Here is a 26,837-nt window from a genome sequence, read left to right as displayed (position 1 = left end):
ACCCTTAGCAGGAGGGCTCCTGATTACATACCTCTCCTGCTGCTGCTGCTGGCTGTCCAGCAGCAGACTGAAGGTGGCTGCTGCTGTGCACAGGTATATAAAGGCTCAGAGCCTATTATGACACGCGCAGCCAGCGTTCCATTGCCACATTCCATCTACTGCAGGCAGGATACCTGGCTGGCTGAATGTCGCTGAGAAGCTCACAGAGACCGCCATAAGCAACAGTTTAACAGAATGCCACAGACTAATCAACCAAACTTTTTGGGTTGGGTTCTCTTTTATAGTCTGCAGGCATTAAATGAAAGAAGTCAGTGTTCCAGCAGAAGGAGACAACGTTTCAGAAAAGGCATTGTAGCAAACCAAAAAAGAAATTTTAAGCGCAGCAGAGTAACCAGCGCACATACCTGTTAGCTCACGTGAGTTTAAAAGGCTGCTGTTGATAACAAGGGCATTTGCTAAATAGATGGTGTGTGTGCAACAATATACTGAAAGGTCAATTATATTGTGCAGCTTATCTCACCACCTGTAGTTATTTAGGTGAAAGCTCCAAAATGCTTGCCTAATATGTCTGTTTATCCAAAAGGAAGTAAAAAGGGAGAGCTAGAAAGATAGCATTGCATCACATTACATGGCAATGCAATGCACAGTTGCTGAAGTTGAACCAAAATGAGCTTGTAATCTGGCTTCTGCAACTTTGAACATGAAAAATCCAATGAGGAGAAGAAAAGCAAAGCCAAAGAGTCCATCCCCAAATCCGACAAACAAGCAAAATGAACAAAAAACATTGAATTCAATTCTTTCTGATTTTAGAAACTGCATTATAGAAGGGGTGCACCGGTCCTGGAGATACTGCAATACCAGGTCAATGCGTGGAGTGGACAGAGCAAGCTCTTTTTCCATCTCCCTGTTCTAAAAATCCATTTAATATATGGTCCCCAGATAGGGGACGTATCAGATATTAAACTGATAAGAACAGATACTACACTTGATCTTAGCCAAAAGGCCGAGAAGCGATAACCAGAATTGGTTTCAAACTACGGAGCCACCCAAGGATCCTGAAAAGTCCATTTGTGGAGATGAGCTCCTGGACTCCCGTTAAGAAGACATGTTGTCAACCTCTAGATCCCTTACATGCCTGCACTTTTCGGCTTGCTGCTGCTGCAATCCACGCGTTTTAGATCTGCATAACTCCACCTCTTTAAACACAGCACCTTCACCCCCTGCTGTTCCCACCCGCCTCAACACCGTTGGAAGGGAGGAGAACCAATTAAGGCGGGGGGTGGGGTGGAACGAGCAGCTGTCTACCCTTAGCAGGAGGGCTCCTGATTACATACCTCTCCTGCTGCTGCTGCTGCTGGCTGTCCAGCAGCAGACTGAAGGTGGCTGCTGCTGTGCACAGGTATATAAAGGCTCAGAGCCTATTATGACACGCGCAGCCAGCGTTCCATTGCCACATTCCATCTACTGCAGGCAGGATACCTGGCTGGCTGAATGTCGCTGAGAAGCTCACAGAGACCGCCATAAGCAGCAGTTTAACAGAATGCCACAGACTAATCAACCAAACTTTTTGGGTTGGGTTCTCTTTTATAGTCTGCAGGCATTAAATGAAAGAAGTCAGTGTTCCAGCAGAAGGAGACAACGTTTCAGAAAAGGCATTGTAGCAAACCAAAAAAGAAATTTTAAGCGCAGCAGAGTAACCAGCGCACATACCTGTTAGCTCAGGTGAGTTTAAAAGGCTGCTGTTGATAACAAGGGCATTTGCTAAATAGATGGTGTGTGTGCAACAATATACTGAAAGGTCAATTATATTGTGCAGCTTATCTCACCACCTGTAGTTATTTAGGTGAAAGCTCCAAAATGCTTGCCTAATATGTCTGTTTATCCAAAAGGAAGTAAAAAGGGAGAGCTAGAAAGATAGCATTGCATCACATTACATGGCAATGCAATGCACAGTTGCTGAAGTTGAACCAAAATGAGCTTGTAATCTGGCTTCTGCAACTTTGAACATGAAAAATCCAATGAGGAGAAGAAAAGCAAAGCCAAAGAGTCCATCCCCAAATCCGACAAACAAGCAAAATGAACAAAAAACATTGAATTCAATTCTTTCTGATTTTAGAAACTGCATTAAAGAAGGGGTGCACCGGTCCTGGAGATACTGCAATACCAGGTCAATGCGTGGAGTGGACAGAGCAAGCTCTTTTTCCATCTCCCTGTTCTAAAAATCCATTTAATATATGGTCCCCAGATAGGGGACGTATCAGATATTAAACTGATAAGAACAGATACTACACTTGATCTTAGCCAAAAGGCCGAGAAGCGATAACCAGAATTGGTTTCAAACTACGGAGCCACCCAAGGATCCTGAAAAGTCCATTTGTGGAGATGAGCTCCTGGACTCCCGTTAAGAAGACATGTTGTCAACCTCTAGATCCCTTACATGCCTGCACTTTTCGGCTTGCTGCTGCTGCAATCCACGCGTTTTAGATCTGCATAACTCCACCTCTTTAAACACAGCACCTTCACCCCCTGCTGTTCCCACCCGCCTCAACACCGTTGGAAGGGAGGAGAACAAATTAAGGCGGGGGGTGGGGTGGAACGAGCAGCTGTCTACCCTTAGCAGGAGGGCTCCTGATTACATACCTCTCCTGCTGCTGCTGCTGCTGGCTGTCCAGCAGCAGACTGAAGGTGGCTGCTGCTGTGCACAGGTATATAAAGGCTCAGAGCCTATTATGACACGCGCAGCCAGCGTTCCATTGCCACATTCCATCTACTGCAGGCAGGATACCTGGCTGGCTGAATGTCGCTGAGAAGCTCACAGAGACCGCCATAAGCAACAGTTTAACAGAATGCCACAGACTAATCAACCAAACTTTTTGGGTTGGGTTCTCTTTTATAGTCTGCAGGCATTAAATGAAAGAAGTCAGTGTTCCAGCAGAAGGAGACAACGTTTCAGAAAAGGCATTGTAGCAAACCAAAAAAGAAATTTTAAGCGCAGCAGAGTAACCAGCGCACATACCTGTTAGCTCAGGTGAGTTTAAAAGGCTGCTGTTGATAACAAGGGCATTTGCTAAATAGATGGTGTGTGTGCAACAATATACTGAAAGGTCAATTATATTGTGCAGCTTATCTCACCACCTGTAGTTATTTAGGTGAAAGCTCCAAAATGCTTGCCTAATATGTCTGTTTATCCAAAAGGAAGTAAAAAGGGAGAGCTAGAAAGATAGCATTGCATCACATTACATGGCAATGCAATGCACAGTTGCTGAAGTTGAACCAAAATGAGCTTGTAATCTGGCTTCTGCAACTTTGAACATGAAAAATCCAATGAGGAGAAGAAAAGCAAAGCCAAAGAGTCCATCCCCAAATCCGACAAACAAGCAAAATGAACAAAAAACATTGAATTCAATTCTTTCTGATTTTAGAAACTGCATTAAAGAAGGGGTGCACCGGTCCTGGAGATACTGCAATACCAGGTCAATGCGTGGAGTGGACAGAGCAAGCTCTTTTTCCATCTCCCTGTTCTAAAAATCCATTTAATATATGGTCCCCAGATAGGGGACGTATCAGATATTAAACTGATAAGAACAGATACTACACTTGATCTTAGCCAAAAGGCCGAGAAGCGATAACCAGAATTGGTTTCAAACTACGGAGCCACCCAAGGATCCTGAAAAGTCCATTTGTGGAGATGAGCTCCTGGACTCCCGTTAAGAAGACATGTTGTCAACCTCTAGATCCCTTACATGCCTGCACTTTTCGGCTTGCTGCTGCTGCAATCCACGCGTTTTAGATCTGCATAACTCCACCTCTTTAAACACAGCACCTTCACCCCCTGCTGTTCCCACCCGCCTCAACACCGTTGGAAGGGAGGAGAACCAATTAAGGCGGGGGGTGGGGTGGAACGAGCAGCTGTCTACCCTTAGCAGGAGGGCTCCTGATTACATACCTCTCCTGCTGCTGCTGCTGCTGGCTGTCCAGCAGCAGACTGAAGGTGGCTGCTGCTGTGCACAGGTATATAAAGGCTCAGAGCCTATTATGACACGCGCAGCCAGCGTTCCATTGCCACATTCCATCTACTGCAGGCAGGATACCTGGCTGGCTGAATGTCGCTGAGAAGCTCACAGAGACCGCCATAAGCAACAGTTTAACAGAATGCCACAGACTAATCAACCAAACTTTTTGGGTTGGGTTCTCTTTTATAGTCTGCAGGCATTAAATGAAAGAAGTCAGTGTTCCAGCAGAAGGAGACAACGTTTCAGAAAAGGCATTGTAGCAAACCAAAAAAGAAATTTTAAGCGCAGCAGAGTAACCAGCGCACATACCTGTTAGCTCAGGTGAGTTTAAAAGGCTGCTGTTGATAACAAGGGCATTTGCTAAATAGATGGTGTGTGTGCAACAATATACTGAAAGGTCAATTATATTGTGCAGCTTATCTCACCACCTGTAGTTATTTAGGTGAAAGCTCCAAAATGCTTGCCTAATATGTCTGTTTATCCAAAAGGAAGTAAAAAGGGAGAGCTAGAAAGATAGCATTGCATCACATTACATGGCAATGCAATGCACAGTTGCTGAAGTTGAACCAAAATGAGCTTGTAATCTGGCTTCTGCAACTTTGAACATGAAAAATCCAATGAGGAGAAGAAAAGCAAAGCCAAAGAGTCCATCCCCAAATCCGACAAACAAGCAAAATGAACAAAAAACATTGAATTCAATTCTTTCTGATTTTAGAAACTGCATTAAAGAAGGGGTGCACCGGTCCTGGAGATACTGCAATACCAGGTCAATGCGTGGAGTGGACAGAGCAAGCTCTTTTTCCATCTCCCTGTTCTAAAAATCCATTTAATATATGGTCCCCAGATAGGGGACGTATCAGATATTAAACTGATAAGAACAGATACTACACTTGATCTTAGCCAAAAGGCCGAGAAGCGATAACCAGAATTGGTTTCAAACTACGGAGCCACCCAAGGATCCTGAAAAGTCCATTTGTGGAGATGAGCTCCTGGACTCCCGTTAAGAAGACATGTTGTCAACCTCTAGATCCCTTACATGCCTGCACTTTTCGGTTTGCTGCTGCTGCAATCCACGCGTTTTAGATCTGCATAACTCCACCTCTTTAAACACAGCACCTTCACCCCCTGCTGTTCCCACCCGCCTCAACACCGTTGGAAGGGAGGAGAACCAATTAAGGCGGGGGGTGGGGTGGAACGAGCAGCTGTCTACCCTTAGCAGGAGGGCTCCTGATTACATACCTCTCCTGCTGCTGCTGCTGCTGGCTGTCCAGCAGCAGACTGAAGGTGGCTGCTGCTGTGCACAGGTATATAAAGGCTCAGAGCCTATTATGACACGCGCAGCCAGCGTTCCATTGCCACATTCCATCTACTGCAGGCAGGATACCTGGCTGGCTGAATGTCGCTGAGAAGCTCACAGAGACCGCCATAAGCAACAGTTTAACAGAATGCCACAGACTAATCAACCAAACTTTTTGGGTTGGGTTCTCTTTTATAGTCTGCAGGCATTAAATGAAAGAAGTCAGTGTTCCAGCAGAAGGAGACAACGTTTCAGAAAAGGCATTGTAGCAAACCAAAAAAGAAATTTTAAGCGCAGCAGAGTAACCAGCGCACATACCTGTTAGCTCAGGTGAGTTTAAAAGGCTGCTGTTGATAACAAGGGCATTTGCTAAATAGATGGTGTGTGTGCAACAATATACTGAAAGGTCAATTATATTGTGCAGCTTATCTCACCACCTGTAGTTATTTAGGTGAAAGCTCCAAAATGCTTGCCTAATATGTCTGTTTATCCAAAAGGAAGTAAAAAGGGAGAGCTAGAAAGATAGCATTGCATCACATTACATGGCAATGCAATGCACAGTTGCTGAAGTTGAACCAAAATGAGCTTGTAATCTGGCTTCTGCAACTTTGAACATGAAAAATCCAATGAGGAGAAGAAAAGCAAAGCCAAAGAGTCCATCCCCAAATCCAACAAACAAGCAAAATGAACAAAAAACATTGAATTCAATTCTTTCTGATTTTAGAAACTGCATTAAAGAAGGGGTGCACCGGTCCTGGAGATACTGCAATACCAGGTCAATGTGTGGAGTGGACAGAGCAAGCTCTTTTTCCATCTCCCTGTTCTAAAAATCCATTTAATATATGGTCCCCAGATAGGGGACGTATCAGATATTAAACTGATAAGAAAAGATTTTTTGATTGAAGCTGCATCCAAGGCACTGAAAAATGTGACCGAAGTCACACCAAAACAGCGCACGAGGTGAGGATTCATGTGGACCCTTCCCGGAGGAGAGGGTTCCCAATAAACCATCCCCATCCCTCCGAGCCAGAAGGCCACAGCGAGGGTCAGGGATCTCCGATGCTCTCCCTAGCCGAAGCCGGAGAAGAGCCGTTTTCGTGCTCCCAGCTTCCATCTAGGCTGCCACCCTAGTGGAGCTGGAGCCTGTGTTGGTTTCTCAGCCCAAAGCTGACCGGACCTCCGACCGGTTTTATAAAAATTCCCCTTCCTAGCCCGGAGGCCAGGAATAGGGGGGGTTGCTCAGAAAGTATGATTGGCAAAGGTGCGGCGTGCTACGAAGCCAAGTCTTTCTGGGGTTCCCAGTCCCAGTAAGCTTGGACTCCCACCAGGGCGCCTACTCCTGGGGCACATTGCTCCAAAGCCCTCACACTTACCCAGCCTAGTGACTTCGATCCTGGAGGGCCATGTTTTCCATCAGATAACTCTATGAGCCACCTGGCGTACTAACAAGTGCACCAAACCAGTGTGTAATATGCATCAATTTACTAGGGCAGCCCAAGGACAAAACTGCCTTTTCAAAAGATACTACACTTGATCTTAGCCAAAAGGCCGAGAAGCGATAACCAGAATTGGTTTCAAACTACGGAGCCACCCAAGGATCCTGAAAAGTCCATTTGTGGAGATGAGCTCCTGGACTCCCGTTAAGAAGACATGTTGTCAACCTCTAGATCCCTTACATGCCTGCACTTTTCGGCTTGCTGCTGCTGCAATCCACGCGTTTTAGATCTGCATAACTCCACCTCTTTAAACACAGCACCTTCACCCCCTGCTGTTCCCACCCACCTCAACACCGTTGGAAGGGAGGAGAACCAATTAAGGCGGGGGGTGGGGTGGAACGAGCAGCTGTCTACCCTTAGCAGGAGGGCTCCTGATTACATACCTCTCCTGCTGCTGCTGCTGCTGGCTGTCCAGCAGCAGACTGAAGGTGGCTGCTGCTGTGCACAGGTATATAAAGGCTCAGAGCCTATTATGACACGCGCAGCCAGCGTTCCATTGCCACATTCCATCTACTGCAGGCAGGATACCTGGCTGGCTGAATGTCGCTGAGAAGCTCACAGAGACCGCCATAAGCAACAGTTTAACAGAATGCCACAGACTAATCAACCAAACTTTTTGGGTTGGGTTCTCTTTTATAGTCTGCAGGCATTAAATGAAAGAAGTCAGTGTTCCAGCAGAAGGAGACAACGTTTCAGAAAAGGCATTGTAGCAAACCAAAAAAGAAATTTTAAGCGCAGCAGAGTAACCAGCGCACATACCTGTTAGCTCAGGTGAGTTTAAAAGGCTGCTGTTGATAACAAGGGCATTTGCTAAATAGATGGTGTGTGTGCAACAATATACTGAAAGGTCAATTATATTGTGCAGCTTATCTCACCACCTGTAGTTATTTAGGTGAAAGCTCCAAAATGCTTGCCTAATATGTCTGTTTATCCAAAAGGAAGTAAAAAGGGAGAGCTAGAAAGATAGCATTGCATCACATTACATGGCAATGCAATGCACAGTTGCTGAAGTTGAACCAAAATGAGCTTGTAATCTGGCTTCTGCAACTTTGAACATGAAAAATCCAATGAGGAGAAGAAAAGCAAAGCCAAAGAGTCCATCCCCAAATCCGACAAACAAGCAAAATGAACAAAAAACATTGAATTCAATTCTTTCTGATTTTAGAAACTGCATTAAAGAAGGGGTGCACCGGTCCTGGAGATACTGCAATACCAGGTCAATGCGTGGAGTGGACAGAGCAAGCTCTTTTTCCATCTCCCTGTTCTAAAAATCCATTTAATATATGGTCCCCAGATAGGGGACGTATCAGATATTAAACTGATAAGAACAGATACTACACTTGATCTTAGCCAAAAGGCCGAGAAGCGATAACCAGAATTGGTTTCAAACTACGGAGCCACCCAAGGATCCTGAAAAGTCCATTTGTGGAGATGAGCTCCTGGACTCCCGTTAAGAAGACATGTTGTCAACCTCTAGATCCCTTACATGCCTGCACTTTTCGGCTTGCTGCTTCTGCAATCCACGCGTTTTAGATCTGCATAACTCCACCTCTTTAAACACAGCACCTTCACCCCCTGCTGTTCCCACCCGCCTCAACACCGTTGGAAGGGAGGAGAACCAATTAAGGCGGGGGGTGGGGTGGAACGAGCAGCTGTCTACCCTTAGCAGGAGGGCTCCTGATTACATACCTCTCCTGCTGCTGCTGCTGCTGGCTGTCCAGCAGCAGACTGAAGGTGGCTGCTGCTGTGCACAGGTATATAAAGGCTCAGAGCCTATTATGACACGCGCAGCCAGCGTTCCATTGCCACATTCCATCTACTGCAGGCAGGATACCTGGCTGGCTGAATGTCGCTGAGAAGCTCACAGAGACCGCCATAAGCAACAGTTTAACAGAATGCCACAGACTAATCAACCAAACTTTTTGGGTTGGGTTCTCTTTTATAGTCTGCAGGCATTAAATGAAAGAAGTCAGTGTTCCAGCAGAAGGAGACAACGTTTCAGAAAAGGCATTGTAGCAAACCAAAAAAGAAATTTTAAGCGCAGCAGAGTAACCAGCGCACATACCTGTTAGCTCAGGTGAGTTTAAAAGGCTGCTGTTGATAACAAGGGCATTTGCTAAATAGATGGTGTGTGTGCAACAATATACTGAAAGGTCAATTATATTGTGCAGCTTATCTCACCACCTGTAGTTATTTAGGTGAAAGCTCCAAAATGCTTGCCTAATATGTCTGTTTATCCAAAAGGAAGTAAAAAGGGAGAGCTAGAAAGATAGTGTAGCACCCTGAGGATTCCGCTGCTACAGGGGTATTGCACCTCAACCCAGAGGTGTGATATTCCACTCCCGGGCAAGGATGGAGTGTGGATCTGAGCTCGGTAGGCTGCATGCACTACACACATCCCATTTCCGAGGAGCAGACCGACGGTACTCCCACTTAGAAATGTGCAGGTACGACCGAGTCTGTTCCTGGCTGGAGTGGGAGAGGGGTGGAACATCCCATGTAGTGTAGGGGCAGATAGGGGGTGCAGTCTGGGTAGAGATAGGAGCTCATTGGGTGCTGGTCACCTGAGCTCACACATAGAGGGTGTATATAAGGTGGGCACCAACTAAGAACAGGGTCAGATGCAGAGAACAAGTCAGGAGCAGAGGAGAAGAAGGACCCAGAGTGAGAGAGGAGAAGAGAGAGAAAGACCCAGAGGGGGAAACAGCAGAGAGGACCCAAGAACCCAAATTAAAGCACCGGGTGAGGAGTCGGCATCAGGGTACCTGAACCCAAGCTGGTGGGGGTAAAAACATTCCCCAGCCAGAGACCGGAGACCGTGGGCAGCGTTTGCCACGGTCACCCACCACATCCACCCCGAAGGCACACCACATGAAGGGTCAGGGAACCCAGGGCCAAGGGTGTCCCAACAGAAGGCCCGAGGGAGCTGGACCTAGGTGGATCACTGGTGGGGACGGCCAGAGAACGGGACAGAAGGAGAGCTCAGGGCCACGCTCCGGACTTGTTTGGGGGTTGGCTGGATCCAGGACCTGGTGGACGCAGCACGGCTCGGGTGGTCACTCGAAGCTGGAGTGACCAGTACAACATCTGCAGTAAGTAAACACCCTTAACTGCACAACCCGACTCTGTCTTCATTGCCGTCTGCACTGCACCACCACAACCCCCATCCTCTGCACCTGTCCCCTCTGAGGCTATACCCCTCCCGTTGGGGGTTATCCCACCAAGCTGCGCACCCACCATCAGCCTCAGCGGACCCTGCTGCAGCGGCGGCCACAGTGACCGCATCACAACGGGTGGCGTAGTCGACACAAAAGAACTCTTAATAACATCTGTAGGACTGCCACATAACACTGAGTTTGACGCCCTGGGCACGGGCCGGGTCACAGCCGCTCGGAGACTACAACCCCCCATCTGTTCCGGTGCCGGGTATTCCCCTCAAAAAGGAATATGTCCCAGGGGGCGCGTCAATAGCATTGCATCACATTACATGGCAATGCAATGCACAGTTGCTGAAGTTGAACCAAAATGAGCTTGTAATCTGGCTTCTGCAACTTTGAACATGAAAAATCCAATGAGGAGAAGAAAAGCAAAGCCAAAGAGTCCATCCCCAAATCCGACAAACAAGCAAAATGAACAAAAAACATTGAATTCAATTCTTTCTGATTTTAGAAACTGCATTAAAGAAGGGGTGCACCGGTCCTGGAGATACTGCAATACCAGGTCAATGCGTGGAGTGGACAGAGCAAGCTCTTTTTCCATCTCCCTGTTCTAAAAATCCATTTAATATATGGTCCCCAGATAGGGGACGTATCAGATATTAAACTGATAAGAACAGATACTACACTTGATCTTAGCCAAAAGGCCGAGAAGCGATAACCAGAATTGGTTTCAAACTACGGAGCCACCCAAGGATCCTGAAAAGTCCATTTGTGGAGATGAGCTCCTGGACTCCCGTTAAGAAGACATGTTGTCAACCTCTAGATCCCTTACATGCCTGCACTTTTCGGCTTGCTGCTGCTGCAATCCACGCGTTTTAGATCTGCATAACTCCACCTCTTTAAACACAGCACCTTCACCCCCTGCTGTTCCCACCCGCCTCAACACCGTTGGAAGGGAGGAGAACCAATTAAGGCGGGGGGTGGGGTGGAACGAGCAGCTGTCTACCCTTAGCAGGAGGGCTCCTGATTACATACCTCTCCTGCTGCTGCTGCTGCTGGCTGTCCAGCAGCAGACTGAAGGTGGCTGCTGCTGTGCACAGGTATATAAAGGCTCAGAGCCTATTATGACACGCGCAGCCAGCGTTCCATTGCCACATTCCATCTACTGCAGGCAGGATACCTGGCTGGCTGAATGTCGCTGAGAAGCTCACAGAGACCGCCATAAGCAACAGTTTAACAGAATGCCACAGACTAATCAACCAAACTTTTTGGGTTGGGGTCTCTTTTATAGTCTGCAGGCATTAAATGAAAGAAGTCAGTGTTCCAGCAGAAGGAGACAACGTTTCAGAAAAGGCATTGTAGCAAACCAAAAAAGAAATTTTAAGCGCAGCAGAGTAACCAGCGCACATACCTGTTAGCTCAGGTGAGTTTAAAAGGCTGCTGTTGATAACAAGGGCATTTGCTAAATAGATGGTGTGTGTGCAACAATATACTGAAAGGTCAATTATATTGTGCAGCTTATCTCACCACCTGTAGTTATTTAGGTGAAAGCTCCAAAATGCTTGCCTAATATGTCTGTTTATCCAAAAGGAAGTAAAAAGGGAGAGCTAGAAAGATAGCATTGCATCACATTACATGGCAATGCAATGCACAGTTGCTGAAGTTGAACCAAAATGAGCTTGTAATCTGGCTTCTGCAACTTTGAACATGAAAAATCCAATGAGGAGAAGAAAAGCAAAGCCAAAGAGTCCATCCCCAAATCCGACAAACAAGCAAAATGAACAAAAAACATTGAATTCAATTCTTTCTGATTTTAGAAACTGCATTAAAGAAGGGGTGCACCGGTCCTGGAGATACTGCAATACCAGGTCAATGCGTGGAGTGGACAGAGCAAGCTCTTTTTCCATCTCCCTGTTCTAAAAATCCATTTAATATATGGTCCCCAGATAGGGGACGTATCAGATATTAAACTGATAAGAACAGATTTTTTTTTTTTTTTTTTCTCCTCAGACGAGGAAATTCCACAGTCTATGAAAACCAGACAAAGGAAAATTCCATCAAAACAGCTGCGTCAAATCCAATACGCAATTTGCTGTCCCCATCATCATCGGAAATATTTATTTCATATTTCAAAACAACAATAACAAAAATCAAGAGGTACTAACAATATATCTCCACTTTTTAACTTTCCATATTCCCTCTGCATCCACTTCCCCTCTCCTCTTTTTGTCCCATAGGAAACACACATACATCTTCCCCAAAATCACCTTCACACTATCCTTTACAGCAATTTCCTTCCTTTTAAACACATACACATTCCTCACATCCCATAACACTTCCTTTATACATGCAAGCATCAACCACAAGACTCTTTCCTTCGTCCCATCACATATTCCCAAACCAAACATAAACAACTCAAAAGACAACAAATTCACACCACACAATTCTTTACACAAAGGCCCCATTCTCCCAATCACATCTCTAGCATACTGGCAATTCCAAAAAACATGCAACACACTTTCCCTTCCACCACAGCCATTTCTTGGACACATTTCACTCCTCACCAAACCTCTATTCCTCTGAAACTCTCTCACAGGTAATACTCCATGTAAAGACTGCCACACAACTTCACTCTGTTTGTTGGTCATACCACTCATCCGCACTTTCTTCCAAACCTTCTGCACATCACCACCCCTAACCATATTTATTCCACATTCTACCTCTCTACATTCAATCATCCTATACACAGCCTTCTTATTCTCCAGCAATCTCACATCTGCATCACACAGTTCATACCTCACCAAAAACTTATAAACCCACACATACCATACAGGCACCTCAAAAGCAATCGGACATCGCAAATCCCTTTCTTGCCACTTTAAACGAAACAAATACGCTCCAAATAAATACCTACACATAGATGAAAACTTTCCATCCGCCCTAATCACTTTCAAAACAAACACAACGATATTCACACCAAAAAACACGTCCAAATTCGGAAAACCCAAACCACCTTTTTCCACTCTTTTAACCAAAATTTCTCTCCTAGCTCTCTCCATTTTCGAGTTCCACAAAAAAACAAATAAAATTCTATTCAAGCTTCTCATACACATATATCCTGGTGGAAATACTACCGCAATATATAAAAATATTGGCAACACCACACTCTTAACAATTAAAATCTTCCCAAAAAAGGATAAACTCCTCAATTTCCAAAAATTCAACTTCTGCTCAACTTTTCCTTTCGCATCATCCCAACTTTCTTTCCCATCCAAACTCTCTGAAAACTTCACACCCAAAACTTTAATAGGTCCATTCACTACATTCACACCTACATCCCTACTTAAACTTCCGCCTCCAAAACCCTTACACTCACTCTTTTCCCAATTCACTTTAAACGCAGATGCACCACAAAAAATAGACACTAACAACTTCACCCGCCTCACCGAACATTCAGAATCACATAATACACACACGTCATCCATATAACCACTCACTTTCCATTCTTTTCCTCCACCTCCCGGCACTTGCACACCACGAATTACCTTATCTTTCCTCAGCATACACAACAATGGCTCAATTGCACAAATAAATGCTACAGGGGACAAAGGACACCCCTGTCGCACACCCGAAAACACATTCACTTTCCTACCCACATACCCATTCATTAAAACACAGCTATAAACACCCGCATACAAACTTCTCACTCGCCCAACAAAATCAGCCGGAAAACCCATTTTTAACAACACTCTGAACAAAAAACCATGCGACAACCTATCATAAGCCTTTTCAAAATCCAAACTTAACAAAAATACACTCTTCTTACGACCCATGCAATCCCATAGACAATCTCTTAACATACACACACACTCATGAATCCGCCTCCCAGGTACCGCACAACACTGCTCATCCCCAATCACACTCTCTATCACATCACGCATCCTATTAGCCATAAGTTTTGCATAGATTTTATAATCACAATTAAGTAACGTTATTGGCCTCCAATTCCTCAGACTTTTCAAATCCCCTTTCTTAGGAATTAACACAACCATACCTGCACGCATACTCTCAGTCACCTCCATGTTTCCCCACATATACTTACATACATCCACAAAGTCCTTACCAATCACACCCCACATCACACGATAAAATTCTACTGGGAGGCCATCCTCCCCCGGCGTCTTATTCAAAGCCATACTACACATAACCTTCCATACCTCATCACCAGTCACCTCACCCATCACTCTCTCTCTTTCTGCTTCACTCAACTTACTCTCTAACACACTCAAAACATCATTCTCCAAACATTCATCCCTCTGTTTCACTGCATACAGATCCTCATAAAACTTAGCCACCTCTTCACACATATCCTCTCCACTCACCTCACTTCCATCTGCTCCATACACCACGCTCATACTCTGTTTCTTTCCAAAAACTTTTTTAAAGAAAAACCGAGAACATTTCTCATCCTGCTCCATCTTATCAATCTTTGCCCTAAACACTATGCTTCTCCCTCTCTCCAACAAAAACTCACTAATCTCCTTTTTTACCTCTAAAATATCCTCCTCCACCTCAACTCCTCCTTCCCTTAACTTATACAAAACGCTCAACCGCGCGTTCAGTTTAACAAAACTCTCTCTTTTAATTGCTGCATACTTGTATCCTACATTTTTAAAGAACATTTTTGTTTGTTTCTTCACCCAGTCCCACCACTCACAAACATTCCCAAACTCATTTTTATGCTTACACCATTCTTCATACCGCCTTTCATACTCCTTTCTCACATCTTCATTCTCTAACAGTTTAACATTTAACTTCCACAATCCTCTCCCAAACACTCCATCAACTTTTATATCCAACTCACACAACATACACACATGATCTGAAAAAAGAACGTTTTCCTGCCTATAATTAACAGAAACCATATTTTTAGAAATAAAACAATAATCCAATCTGGATTGTACCCTACCACTCTCAGAAAAGAAAGTGTTCAACAAAGGATTCATGTTACACACGCGCTGCATATCACACAACCCAAAATCATTCACTAACTCCAATAATGCTTTCCCAGACACATCCACATTCACTCTCCCCACATCACAGTTCATATCACCCACAATTACCACAGGTATTCTTCCTGGAACAAAAAGCTTAATTTTTTCAAATAAATTTTTGCGCTCATTTTTTTCAACTGGCGCATAAACATTAATAACACAAAACTTTACATTCTTGTATACAAAATTAGCAAGGATACATCTCCCCACCTCAATAACCAAATAATCACTCAAAACAACCTCCCTTCCTTTAACCAAAATACCCACACCATCATTCTTATTACATGCACTCCCCGACCACACAGACGCTCCATAAGACCATTCATCCCCTTTCACACCATCCACTACCCCACATTCTTGTAAACAAAAAATAGATGCATTTTGCATAGCTAAAAACTCAAAAATAGCAGCTCTTCTTACTTTACTTTTAAACACTCTTACGTTTTGGGACACTATGGTAAATCCCATAATACTTCTACTCCTTCACCAATTACACAAAGAAATAGCCTTTGGCCTAAACCAAAGCTCACAAGAGGACAAAAAGAAAAAACATTTACAATATTATATGGTGACACTATCCAGCACCACCACTATCCTCCTCCGCCATCAGAACAGAACAGCTGGTTTCCGACCCGCTGGCTTCACCAGCCACACTCCTCATTCTGGCAGTTCTGATCTTCCTCTGAGGCTCACTAAAAACTGCATCATCACTGCCCCCACCATCCTCCCTACGACTCTTCTTTGCACCCCTATCATCCTCCGAAGAAAAATCTTCAATGTTTTCAGGACCCGAAGGGTGTTCAGGACTGTCGGGTTCCGAGATTTGCACTTCACATCCTGTTGCGTCCATTGCCTCTCCAAAAGTCATCATCTCAGGCAGCTCTGCTTCCACCACTTTCCTAGATATTCTCGCAGACACTGCCTTTTTCTCCACCTTTGCCACTTCCCTCCAGAACTCCTTTTCTTCCCTCCGCTTCTTCCTCATTTCTTCAGCAGAAGAAGAACATGGTCTCAGGGACACCTCCTCTGGCGCCGTAGAGGGAGAGGCTCTACCAGTTTCCCGCCTCCTTCCCTCTCTCTCCTCCCTCTCCAATCTTTCCAGCACTTTCAGTGCGCTTGCCATCTGCCTCCTCTCCAGCTCCTCCTCCTTCTGTTCTTTATCAGAACGTCTAGGTGCACTCATAGGACAGTCCTTATACATGTGATCACTACTCCCACAGACATCACAGGACTTGGCCTCTGGACACTGGTTGGCCATATGCCCCTCCTTTCTGCAATTTCGGCAACACTGCCCTTTAAGGCATGTTACCATGGTATGTCCGAAAGAAAAGCATCTACGGCAAAACATGGGCTGGCCTGGGTAAAAGAGGAAACCTCTATGGCCTGCAACGGAAAAATTTGATGGAGGGTGTCTAAAGCCCCCCACACTGTCAGGATCCCTTTTCAATTTCACACGGAATTTATACTGACAGTTAAAGATTCCTAGACAATTGACTTGCTTCACTCCCTTCCGCACATATTCACAGTAGCGAGAGAGGAAGCACTCCAGCAGCTCAGGGTCTGTAAAAGGGTTATAGACAGTCACAGTCACCTCCTTTTCTTGCAGACCAAACAAAGGTTCCCATCTAACTCCTTCCAAGCAGGGGTCACTAGAGTGACCACGGAGCCATTCAAAGACATTAAGGCAAACATCCTGGTCCATAAAGGTAACGTCATAATTACCTTGACGTGAAAATTCGTTGACACTGAAGATCTCAGAACGTCTTGCTCCAGCTTTGCCTTCAACGATGTCTTGGACAATGAAAACCACGTTGTTCTTGTTCTGGTCAGATGGATCCACGGACAAACGGATGGTGTTCTTCACAAAAGACATCTTGGATTCTGTCGGTATGGAATACCACAGGAAAAAGCAGAAAATCCTCCACAAAAGGGTCCGGATTCCTCCAGGAGACTCGCACCAATCAAGGTACAGTCATACGATCGCAGCCAAAAGGCCGAGAAGCGATAACCAGAATTGGTTTCAAACTACGGAGCCACCCAAGGATCCTGAAAAGTCCATTTGTGGAGATGAGCTCCTGGACTCCCGTTAAGAAGACATGTTGTCAACCTCTAGATCCCTTACATGCCTGCACTTTTCGGCTTGCTGCTGCTGCAATCCACGCGTTTTAGATCTGCATAACTCCACCTCTTTAAACACAGCACCTTCACCCCCTGCTGTTCCCACCCGCCTCAACACCGTTGGAAGGGAGGAGAACCAATTAAGGCGGGGGGTGGGGTGGAACGAGCAGCTGTCTACCCTTAGCAGGAGGGCTCCTGATTACATACCTCTCCTGCTGCTGCTGCTGCTGGCTGTCCAGCAGCAGACTGAAGGTGGCTGCTGCTGTGCACAGGTATATAAAGGCTCAGAGCCTATTATGACACGCGCAGCCAGCGTTCCATTGCCACATTCCATCTACTGCAGGCAGGATACCTGGCTGGCTGAATGTCGCTGAGAAGCTCACAGAGACCGCCATAAGCAACAGTTTAACAGAATGCCACAGACTAATCAACCAAACTTTTTGGGTTGGGGTCTCTTTTATAGTCTGCAGGCATTAAATGAAAAAAGTCAGTGTTCCAGCAGAAGGAGACAACGTTTCAGAAAAGGCATTGTAGCAAACCAAAAAAGAAATTTTAAGCGCAGCAGAGTAACCAGCGCACATACCTGTTAGCTCAGGTGAGTTTAAAAGGCTGCTGTTGATAACAAGGGCATTTGCTAAATAGATGGTGTGTGTGCAACAATATACTGAAAGGTCAATTATATTGTGCAGCTTATCTCACCACCTGTAGTTATTTAGGTGAAAGCTCCAAAATGCTTGCCTAATATGTCTGTTTATCCAAAAGGAAGTAAAAAGGGAGAGCTAGAAAGATAGCATTGCATCACATTACATGGCAATGCAATGCACAGTTGCTGAAGTTGAACCAAAATGAGCTTGTAATCTGGCTTCTGCAACTTTGAACATGAAAAATCCAATGAGGAGAAGAAAAGCAAAGCCAAAGAGTCCATCCCCAAATCCGACAAACAAGCAAAATGAACAAAAAACATTGAATTCAATTCTTTCTGATTTTAGAAACTGCATTAAAGAAGGGGTGCACCGGTCCTGGAGATACTGCAATACCAGGTCAATGCGTGGAGTGGACAGAGCAAGCTCTTTTTCCATCTCCCTGTTCTAAAAATCCATTTAATATATGGTCCCCAGATAGGGGACGTATCAGATATTAAACTGATAAGAACAGATTTTTTTTTTTTTTTTTCTCCTCAGACGAGGAAATTCCACAGTCTATGAAAACCAGACAAAGGAAAATTCCATCAAAACAGCTGCGTCAAATCCAATACGCAATTTGCTGTCCCCATCATCATCGGAAATATTTATTTCATATTTCAAAACAACAATAACAAAAATCAAGAGGTACTAACAATATATCTCCACTTTTTAACTTTCCATATTCCCTCTGCATCCACTTCCCCTCTCCTCTTTTTGTCCCATAGGAAACACACATACATCTTCCCCAAAATCACCTTCACACTATCCTTTACAGCAATTTCCTTCCTTTTAAACACATACACATTCCTCACATCCCATAACACTTCCTTTATACATGCAAGCATCAACCACAAGACTCTTTCCTTCGTCCCATCACATATTCCCAAACCAAACATAAACAACTCAAAAGACAACAAATTCACACCACACAATTCTTTACACAAAGGCCCCATTCTCCCAATCACATCTCTAGCATACTGGCAATTCCAAAAAACATGCAACACACTTTCCCTTCCACCACAGCCATTTCTTGGACACATTTCACTCCTCACCAAACCTCTATTCCTCTGAAACTCTCTCACAGGTAATACTCCATGTAAAGACTGCCACACAACTTCACTCTGTTTGTTGGTCATACCACTCATCCGCACTTTCTTCCAAACCTTCTGCACATCACCACCCCTAACCATATTTATTCCACATTCTACCTCTCTACATTCAATCATCCTATACACAGCCTTCTTATTCTCCAGCAATCTCACATCTGCATCACACAGTTCATACCTCACCAAAAACTTATAAACCCACACATACCATACAGGCACCTCAAAAGCAATCGGACATCGCAAATCCCTTTCTTGCCACTTTAAACGAAACAAATACGCTCCAAATAAATACCTACACATAGATGAAAACTTTCCATCCGCCCTAATCACTTTCAAAACAAACACAACGATATTCACACCAAAAAACACGTCCAAATTCGGAAAACCCAAACCACCTTTTTCCACTCTTTTAACCAAAATTTCTCTCCTAGCTCTCTCCATTTTCGAGTTCCACAAAAAAACAAATAAAATTCTATTCAAGCTTCTCATACACATATATCCTGGTGGAAATACTACCGCAATATATAAAAATATTGGCAACACCACACTCTTAACAATTAAAATCTTCCCAAAAAAGGATAAACTCCTCAATTTCCAAAAATTCAACTTCTGCTCAACTTTTCCTTTCGCATCATCCCAACTTTCTTTCCCATCCAAACTCTCTGAAAACTTCACACCCAAAACTTTAATAGGTCCATTCACTACATTCACACCTACATCCCTACTTAAACTTCCGCCTCCAAAACCCTTACACTCACTCTTTTCCCAATTCACTTTAAACGCAGATGCACCACAAAAAATAGACACTAACAACTTCACCCGCCTCACCGAACATTCAGAATCACATAATACACACACGTCATCCATATAACCACTCACCTTCCATTCTTTTCCTCCACCTCCCGGCACTTGCACACCACGAATTACCTTATCTTTCCTCAGCATACACAACAATGGCTCAATTGCACAAATAAATGCTACAGGGGACAAAGGACACCCCTGTCGCACACCCGAAAACACATTCACTTTCCTACCCACATACCCATTCATTAAAACACAGCTATAAACACCCGCATACAAACTTCTCACTCGCCCAACAAAATCAGCCGGAAAACCCATTTTTAACAACACTCTGAACAAAAAACCATGCGACAACCTATCATAAGCCTTTTCAAAATCCAAACTTAACAAAAATACACTCTTCTTACGACCCATGCAATCCCATAGACAATCTCTTAACATACACACACACTCGTGAATCCGCCTCCCAGGTACCGCACAACACTGCTCATCCCCAATCACACTCTCTATCACATCACGCATCCTATTAGCCATAAGTTTTGCATAGATTTTATAATCACAATTAAGTAACGTTATTGGCCTCCAATTCCTCAGACTTTTCAAATCCCCTTTCTTAGGAATTAACACAACCATACCTGCACGCATACTCTCAGCCACCTCCATGTTTCCCCACATATACTTACATACATCCACAAAGTCCTTACCAATCACACCCCACATCACACGATAAAATTCTACTGGGAGGCCATCCTCCCCCGGCGTCTTATTCAAAGCCATACTACACATAACCTTCCATACCTCATCACCAGTCACCTCACCCATCACTCTCTCTCTTTCTGCTTCACTCAACTTACTCTCTAACACACTCAAAACATCATTCTCCAAACATTCATCCCTCTGTTTCACTGCATACAGATCCTCATAAAACTTAGCCACCTCTTCACACATATCCTCTCCACTCACCTCACTTCCATCTGCTCCATACACCACGCTCATACTCTGTTTCTTTCCAAAAACTTTTTTAAAGAAAAACCGAGAACATTTCTCATCCTGCTCCATCTTATCAATCTTTGCCCTAAACACTATGCTTCTCCCTCTCTCCAACAAAAACTCACTAATCTCCTTTTTTACCTCTAAAATATCCTCCTCCACCTCAACTCCTCCTTCCCTTAACTTATACAAAACGCTCAACCGCGCGTTCAGTTTAACAAAACTCTCTCTTTTAATTGCTGCATACTTGTATCCTACATTTTTAAAGAACATTTTTGTTTGTTTCTTCACCCAGTCCCACCACTCACAAACATTCCCAAACTCATTTTTATGCTTACACCATTCTTCATACCGCCTTTCATACTCCTTTCTCACATCTTCATTCTCTAACAGTTTAACATTTAACTTCCACAATCCTCTCCCAAACACTCCATCAACTTTTATATCCAACTCACACAACATACACACATGATCTGAAAAAAGAACGTTTTCCTGCCTATAATTAACAGAAACCATATTTTTAGAAATAAAACAATAATCCAATCTGGATTGTACCCTACCACTCTCAGAAAAGAAAGTGTTCAACAAAGGATTCATGTTACACACGCGCTGCATATCACACAACCCAAAATCATTCACTAACTCCAATAATGCTTTCCCAGACACATCCACATTCACTCTCCCCACATCACAGTTCATATCACCCACAATTACCACAGGTATTCTTCCTGGAACAAAAAGCTTAATTTTTTCAAATAAATTTTTGCGCTCATTTTTTTCAACTGGCGCATAAACATTAATAACACAAAACTTTACATTCTTGTATACAAAATTAGCAAGGATACATCTCCCCACCTCAATAACCAAATAATCACTCAAAACAACCTCCCTTCCTTTAACCAAAATACCCACACCATCATTCTTATTACATGCACTCCCCGACCACACAGACGCTCCATAAGACCATTCATCCCCTTTCACACCATCCACTACCCCACATTCTTGTAAACAAAAAATAGATGCATTTTGCATAGCTAAAAACTCAAAAATAGCAGCTCTTCTTACTTTACTTTTAAACACTCTTACGTTTTGGGACACTATGGTAAATCCCATAATACTTCTACTCCTTCACCAATTACACAAAGAAATAGCCTTTGGCCTAAACCAAAGCTCACAAGAGGACAAAAAGAAAAAACATTTACAATATTATATGGTGACACTATCCAGCACCACCACTATCCTCCTCCGCCATCAGAACAGAACAGCTGGTTTCCGACCCGCTGGCTTCACCAGCCACACTCCTCATTCTGGCAGTTCTGATCTTCCTCTGAGGCTCACTAAAAACTGCATCATCACTGCCCCCACCATCCTCCCTACGACTCTTCTTTGCACCCCTATCATCCTCCGAAGAAAAATCTTCAATGTTTTCAGGACCCGAAGGGTGTTCAGGACTGTCGGGTTCCGAGATTTGCACTTCACATCCTGTTGCGTCCATTGCCTCTCCAAAAGTCATCATCTCAGGCAGCTCTGCTTCCACCACTTTCCTAGATATTCTCGCAGACACTGCCTTTTTCTCCACCTTTGCCACTTCCCTCCAGAACTCCTTTTCTTCCCTCCGCTTCTTCCTCATTTCTTCAGCAGAAGAAGAACATGGTCTCAGGGACACCTCCTCTGGCGCCGTAGAGGGAGAGGCTCTACCAGTTTCCCGCCTCCTTCCCTCTCTCTCCTCCCTCTCCAATCTTTCCAGCACTTTCAGTGCGCTTGCCATCTGCCTCCTCTCCAGCTCCTCCTCCTTCTGTTCTTTATCAGAACGTCTAGGTGCACTCATAGGACAGTCCTTATACATGTGATCACTACTCCCACAGACATCACAGGACTTGGCCTCTGGACACTGGTTGGCCATATGCCCCTCCTTTCTGCAATTTCGGCAACACTGCCCTTTAAGGCATGTTACCATGGTATGTCCGAAAGAAAAGCATCTACGGCAAAACATGGGCTGGCCTGGGTAAAAGAGGAAACCTCTATGGCCTGCAACGGAAAAATTTGATGGAGGGTGTCTAAAGCCCCCCACACTGTCAGGATCCCTTTTCAATTTCACACGGAATTTATACTGACAGTTAAAGATTCCTAGACAATTGACTTGCTTCACTCCCTTCCGCACATATTCACAGTAGCGAGAGAGGAAGCACTCCAGCAGCTCAGGGTCTGTAAAAGGGTTATAGACAGTCACAGTCACCTCCTTTTCTTGCAGACCAAACAAAGGTTCCCATCTAACTCCTTCCAAGCAGGGGTCACTAGAGTGACCACGGAGCCATTCAAAGACATTAAGGCAAACATCCTGGTCCATAAAGGTAACGTCATAATTACCTTGACGTGAAAATTCGTTGACACTGAAGATCTCAGAACGTCTTGCTCCAGCTTTGCCTTCAACGATGTCTTGGACAATGAAAACCACGTTGTTCTTGTTCTGGTCAGATGGATCCACGGACAAACGGATGGTGTTCTTCACAAAAGACATCTTGGATTCTGTCGGTATGGAATACCACAGGAAAAAGCAGAAAATCCTCCACAAAAGGGTCCGGATTCCTCCAGGAGACTCGCACCAATCAAGGTACAGTCATACGATCGCAGCCAAAAGGCCGAGAAGCGATAACCAGAATTGGTTTCAAACTACGGAGCCACCCAAGGATCCTGAAAAGTCCATTTGTGGAGATGAGCTCCTGGACTCCCGTTAAGAAGACATGTTGTCAACCTCTAGATCCCTTACATGCCTGCACTTTTCGGCTTGCTGCTGCTGCAATCCACGCGTTTTAGATCTGCATAACTCCACCTCTTTAAACACAGCACCTTCACCCCCTGCTGTTCCCACCCGCCTCAACACCGTTGGAAGGGAGGAGAACCAATTAAGGCGGGGGGTGGGGTGGAACGAGCAGCTGTCTACCCTTAGCAGGAGGGCTCCTGATTACATACCTCTCCTGCTGCTGCTGCTGCTGGCTGTCCAGCAGCAGACTGAAGGTGGCTGCTGCTGTGCACAGGTATATAAAGGCTCAGAGCCTATTATGACACGCGCAGCCAGCGTTCCATTGCCACATTCCATCTACTGCAGGCAGGATACCTGGCTGGCTGAATGTCGCTGAGAAGCTCACAGAGACCGCCATAAGCAACAGTTTAACAGAATGCCACAGACTAATCAACCAAACTTTTTGGGTTGGGTTCTCTTTTATAGTCTGCAGGCATTAAATGAAAGAAGTCAGTGTTCCAGCAGAAGGAGACAACGTTTCAGAAAAGGCATTGTAGCAAACCAAAAAAGAAATTTTAAGCGCAGCAGAGTAACCAGCGCACATACCTGTTAGCTCAGGTGAGTTTAAAAGGCTGCTGTTGATAACAAGGGCATTTGCTAAATAGATGGTGTGTGTGCAACAATATACTGAAAGGTCAATTATATTGTGCAGCTTATCTCACCACCTGTAGTTATTTAGGTGAAAGCTCCAAAATGCTTGCCTAATATGTCTGTTTATCCAAAAAGAAGTAAAAAGGGAGAGCTAGAAAGATAGCATTGCATCACATTACATGGCAATGCAATGCACAGTTGCTGAAGTTGAACCAAAATGAGCTTGTAATCTGGCTTCTGCAACTTTGAACATGAAAAATCCAATGAGGAGAAGAAAAGCAAAGCCAAAGAGTCCATCCCCAAATCCGACAAACAAGCAAAATGAACAAAAAACATTGAATTCAATTCTTTCTGATTTTAGAAACTGCATTAAAGAAGGGGTGCACCGGTCCTGGAGATACTGCAATACCAGGTCAATGCGTGGAGTGGACAGAGCAAGCTCTTTTTCCATCTCCCTGTTCTAAAAATCCATTTAATATATGGTCCCCAGATAGGGGACGTATCAGATATTAAACTGATAAGAACAGATACTACACTTGATCTTAGCCAAAAGGCCGAGAAGCGATAACCAGAATTGGTTTCAAACTACGGAGCCACCCAAGGATCCTGAAAAGTCCATTTGTGGAGATGAGCTCCTGGACTCCCGTTAAGAAGACATGTTGTCAACCTCTAGATCCCTTACATGCCTGCACTTTTCGGCTTGCTGCTGCTGCAATCCACGCGTTTTAGATCTGCATAACTCCACCTCTTTAAACACAGCACCTTCACCCCCTGCTGTTCCCACCCGCCTCAACACCGTTGGAAGGGAGGAGAACCAATTAAGGCGGGGGGTGGGGTGGAACGAGCAGCTGTCTACCCTTAGCAGGAGGGCTCCTGATTACATACCTCTCCTGCTGCTGCTGCTGCTGGCTGTCCAGCAGCAGACTGAAGGTGGCTGCTGCTGTGCACAGGTATATAAAGGCTCAGAGCCTATTATGACACGCGCAGCCAGCGTTCCATTGCCACATTCCATCTACTGCAGGCAGGATACCTGGCTGGCTGAATGTCGCTGAGAAGCTCACAGAGACCGCCATAAGCAACAGTTTAACAGAATGCCACAGACTAATCAACCAAACTTTTTGGGTTGGGTTCTCTTTTATAGTCTGCAGGCATTAAATGAAAGAAGTCAGTGTTCCAGCAGAAGGAGACAACGTTTCAGAAAAGGCATTGTAGCAAACCAAAAAAGAAATTTTAAGCGCAGCAGAGTAACCAGCGCACATACCTGTTAGCTCAGGTGAGTTTAAAAGGCTGCTGTTGATAACAAGGGCATTTGCTAAATAGATGGTGTGTGTGCAACAATATACTGAAAGGTCAATTATATTGTGCAGCTTATCTCACCACCTGTAGTTATTTAGGTGAAAGCTCCAAAATGCTTGCCTAATATGTCTGTTTATCCAAATGGAAGTAAAAAGGGAGAGCTAGAAAGATAGCATTGCATCACATTACATGGCAATGCAATGCACAGTTGCTGAAGTTGAACCAAAATGAGCTTGTAATCTGGCTTCTGCAACTTTGAACATGAAAAATCCAATGAGGAGAAGAAAAGCAAAGCCAAAGAGTCCATCCCCAAATCCGACAAACAAGCAAAATGAACAAAAAACATTGAATTCAATTCTTTCTGATTTTAGAAACTGCATTAAAGAAGGGGTGCACCGGTCCTGGAGATACTGCAATACCAGGTCAATGCGTGGAGTGGACAGAGCAAGCTCTTTTTCCATCTCCCTGTTCTAAAAATCCATTTAATATATGGTCCCCAGATAGGGGACGTATCAGATATTAAACTGATAAGAACAGATACTACACTTGATCTTAGCCAAAAGGCCGAGAAGCGATAACCAGAATTGGTTTCAAACTACGGAGCCACCCAAGGATCCTGAAAAGTCCATTTGTGGAGATGAGCTCCTGGACTCCCGTTAAGAAGACATGTTGTCAACCTCTAGATCCCTTACATGCCTGCACTTTTCGGCTTGCTGCTGCTGCAATCCACGCGTTTTAGATCTGCATAACTCCACCTCTTTAAACACAGCACCTTCACCCCCTGCTGTTCCCACCCGCCTCAACACCGTTGGAAGGGAGGAGAACCAATTAAGGCGGGGGGTGGGGTGGAACGAGCAGCTGTCTACCCTTAGCAGGAGGGCTCCTGATTACATACCTCTCCTGCTGCTGCTGCTGCTGGCTGTCCAGCAGCAGACTGAAGGTGGCTGCTGCTGTGCACAGGTATATAAAGGCTCAGAGCCTATTATGACACGCGCAGCCAGCGTTCCATTGCCACATTCCATCTACTGCAGGCAGGATACCTGGCTGGCTGAATGTCGCTGAGAAGCTCACAGAGACCGCCATAAGCAACAGTTTAACAGAATGCCACAGACTAATCAACCAAACTTTTTGGGTTGGGTTCTCTTTTATAGTCTGCAGGCATTAAATGAAAGAAGTCAGTGTTCCAGCAGAAGGAGACAACGTTTCAGAAAAGGCATTGTAGCAAACCAAAAAAGAAATTTTAAGCGCAGCAGAGTAACCAGCGCACATACCTGTTAGCTCAGGTGAGTTTAAAAGGCTGCTGTTGATAACAAGGGCATTTGCTAAATAGATGGTGTGTGTGCAACAATATACTGAAAGGTCAATTATATTGTGCAGCTTATCTCACCACCTGTAGTTATTTAGGTGAAAGCTCCAAAATGCTTGCCTAATATG

The 26,837-nt window shown here is 44.6% G+C and overlaps 11 non-coding genes and 1 pseudogene across 11 annotated transcripts; all 12 read right to left on the bottom strand.

The window, feature by feature from the left end:
- Positions 1-824: 824 nt before the first annotated feature.
- LOC141198384 (U2 spliceosomal RNA) lies at positions 825-1,015 on the bottom strand. Its single transcript, XR_012270335.1, has one exon. It is a non-coding gene; the product is annotated as a U2 spliceosomal RNA (small nuclear RNA).
- A 1,115-nt stretch (positions 1,016-2,130) lies between these two features.
- On the bottom strand, positions 2,131-2,321 carry LOC141198383 (U2 spliceosomal RNA). The gene has a single exon (XR_012270334.1). It is a non-coding gene; the product is annotated as a U2 spliceosomal RNA (small nuclear RNA).
- A 1,115-nt stretch (positions 2,322-3,436) lies between these two features.
- LOC141198381 (U2 spliceosomal RNA) lies at positions 3,437-3,627 on the bottom strand. Its single transcript, XR_012270333.1, has one exon. It is a non-coding gene; the product is annotated as a U2 spliceosomal RNA (small nuclear RNA).
- A 1,115-nt stretch (positions 3,628-4,742) lies between these two features.
- Positions 4,743-4,933, bottom strand: LOC141198380 (U2 spliceosomal RNA). Its single transcript, XR_012270332.1, has one exon. It is a non-coding gene; the product is annotated as a U2 spliceosomal RNA (small nuclear RNA).
- A 1,115-nt stretch (positions 4,934-6,048) lies between these two features.
- On the bottom strand, positions 6,049-6,230 carry LOC141197904 (U2 spliceosomal RNA). Its single transcript, XR_012269924.1, has one exon. It is a non-coding gene; the product is annotated as a U2 spliceosomal RNA (small nuclear RNA).
- Positions 6,231-6,754: 524 nt separating this feature from the next.
- On the bottom strand, positions 6,755-6,870 carry LOC141198009 (U2 spliceosomal RNA; annotated as a pseudogene).
- A 1,115-nt stretch (positions 6,871-7,985) lies between these two features.
- Positions 7,986-8,176, bottom strand: LOC141198379 (U2 spliceosomal RNA). The gene has a single exon (XR_012270331.1). It is a non-coding gene; the product is annotated as a U2 spliceosomal RNA (small nuclear RNA).
- Positions 8,177-10,489: 2,313 nt separating this feature from the next.
- On the bottom strand, positions 10,490-10,680 carry LOC141198378 (U2 spliceosomal RNA). The gene has a single exon (XR_012270330.1). It is a non-coding gene; the product is annotated as a U2 spliceosomal RNA (small nuclear RNA).
- Positions 10,681-11,795: 1,115 nt separating this feature from the next.
- LOC141197941 (U2 spliceosomal RNA) lies at positions 11,796-11,984 on the bottom strand. The gene has a single exon (XR_012269949.1). It is a non-coding gene; the product is annotated as a U2 spliceosomal RNA (small nuclear RNA).
- A 6,155-nt stretch (positions 11,985-18,139) lies between these two features.
- Positions 18,140-18,327, bottom strand: LOC141197937 (U2 spliceosomal RNA). Its single transcript, XR_012269946.1, has one exon. It is a non-coding gene; the product is annotated as a U2 spliceosomal RNA (small nuclear RNA).
- A 6,155-nt stretch (positions 18,328-24,482) lies between these two features.
- On the bottom strand, positions 24,483-24,673 carry LOC141198377 (U2 spliceosomal RNA). Its single transcript, XR_012270329.1, has one exon. It is a non-coding gene; the product is annotated as a U2 spliceosomal RNA (small nuclear RNA).
- Positions 24,674-25,788: 1,115 nt separating this feature from the next.
- Positions 25,789-25,979, bottom strand: LOC141198376 (U2 spliceosomal RNA). Its single transcript, XR_012270328.1, has one exon. It is a non-coding gene; the product is annotated as a U2 spliceosomal RNA (small nuclear RNA).
- Positions 25,980-26,837: the final 858 nt, after the last annotated feature.

The sequence above is a fragment of the Phyllobates terribilis genome, unplaced genomic scaffold, assembly GCF_046119375.1.
Source record: "Phyllobates terribilis strain yellow unplaced genomic scaffold, ASM4611937v1 Scaffold_94__1_contigs__length_6153435, whole genome shotgun sequence".
Lineage (NCBI taxonomy): Eukaryota > Metazoa > Chordata > Amphibia > Anura > Dendrobatidae > Phyllobates > Phyllobates terribilis.
The sequence above is the reverse complement of the archived record's forward strand: the minus strand, read 5'-3'. Positions and strand labels throughout refer to the sequence as shown.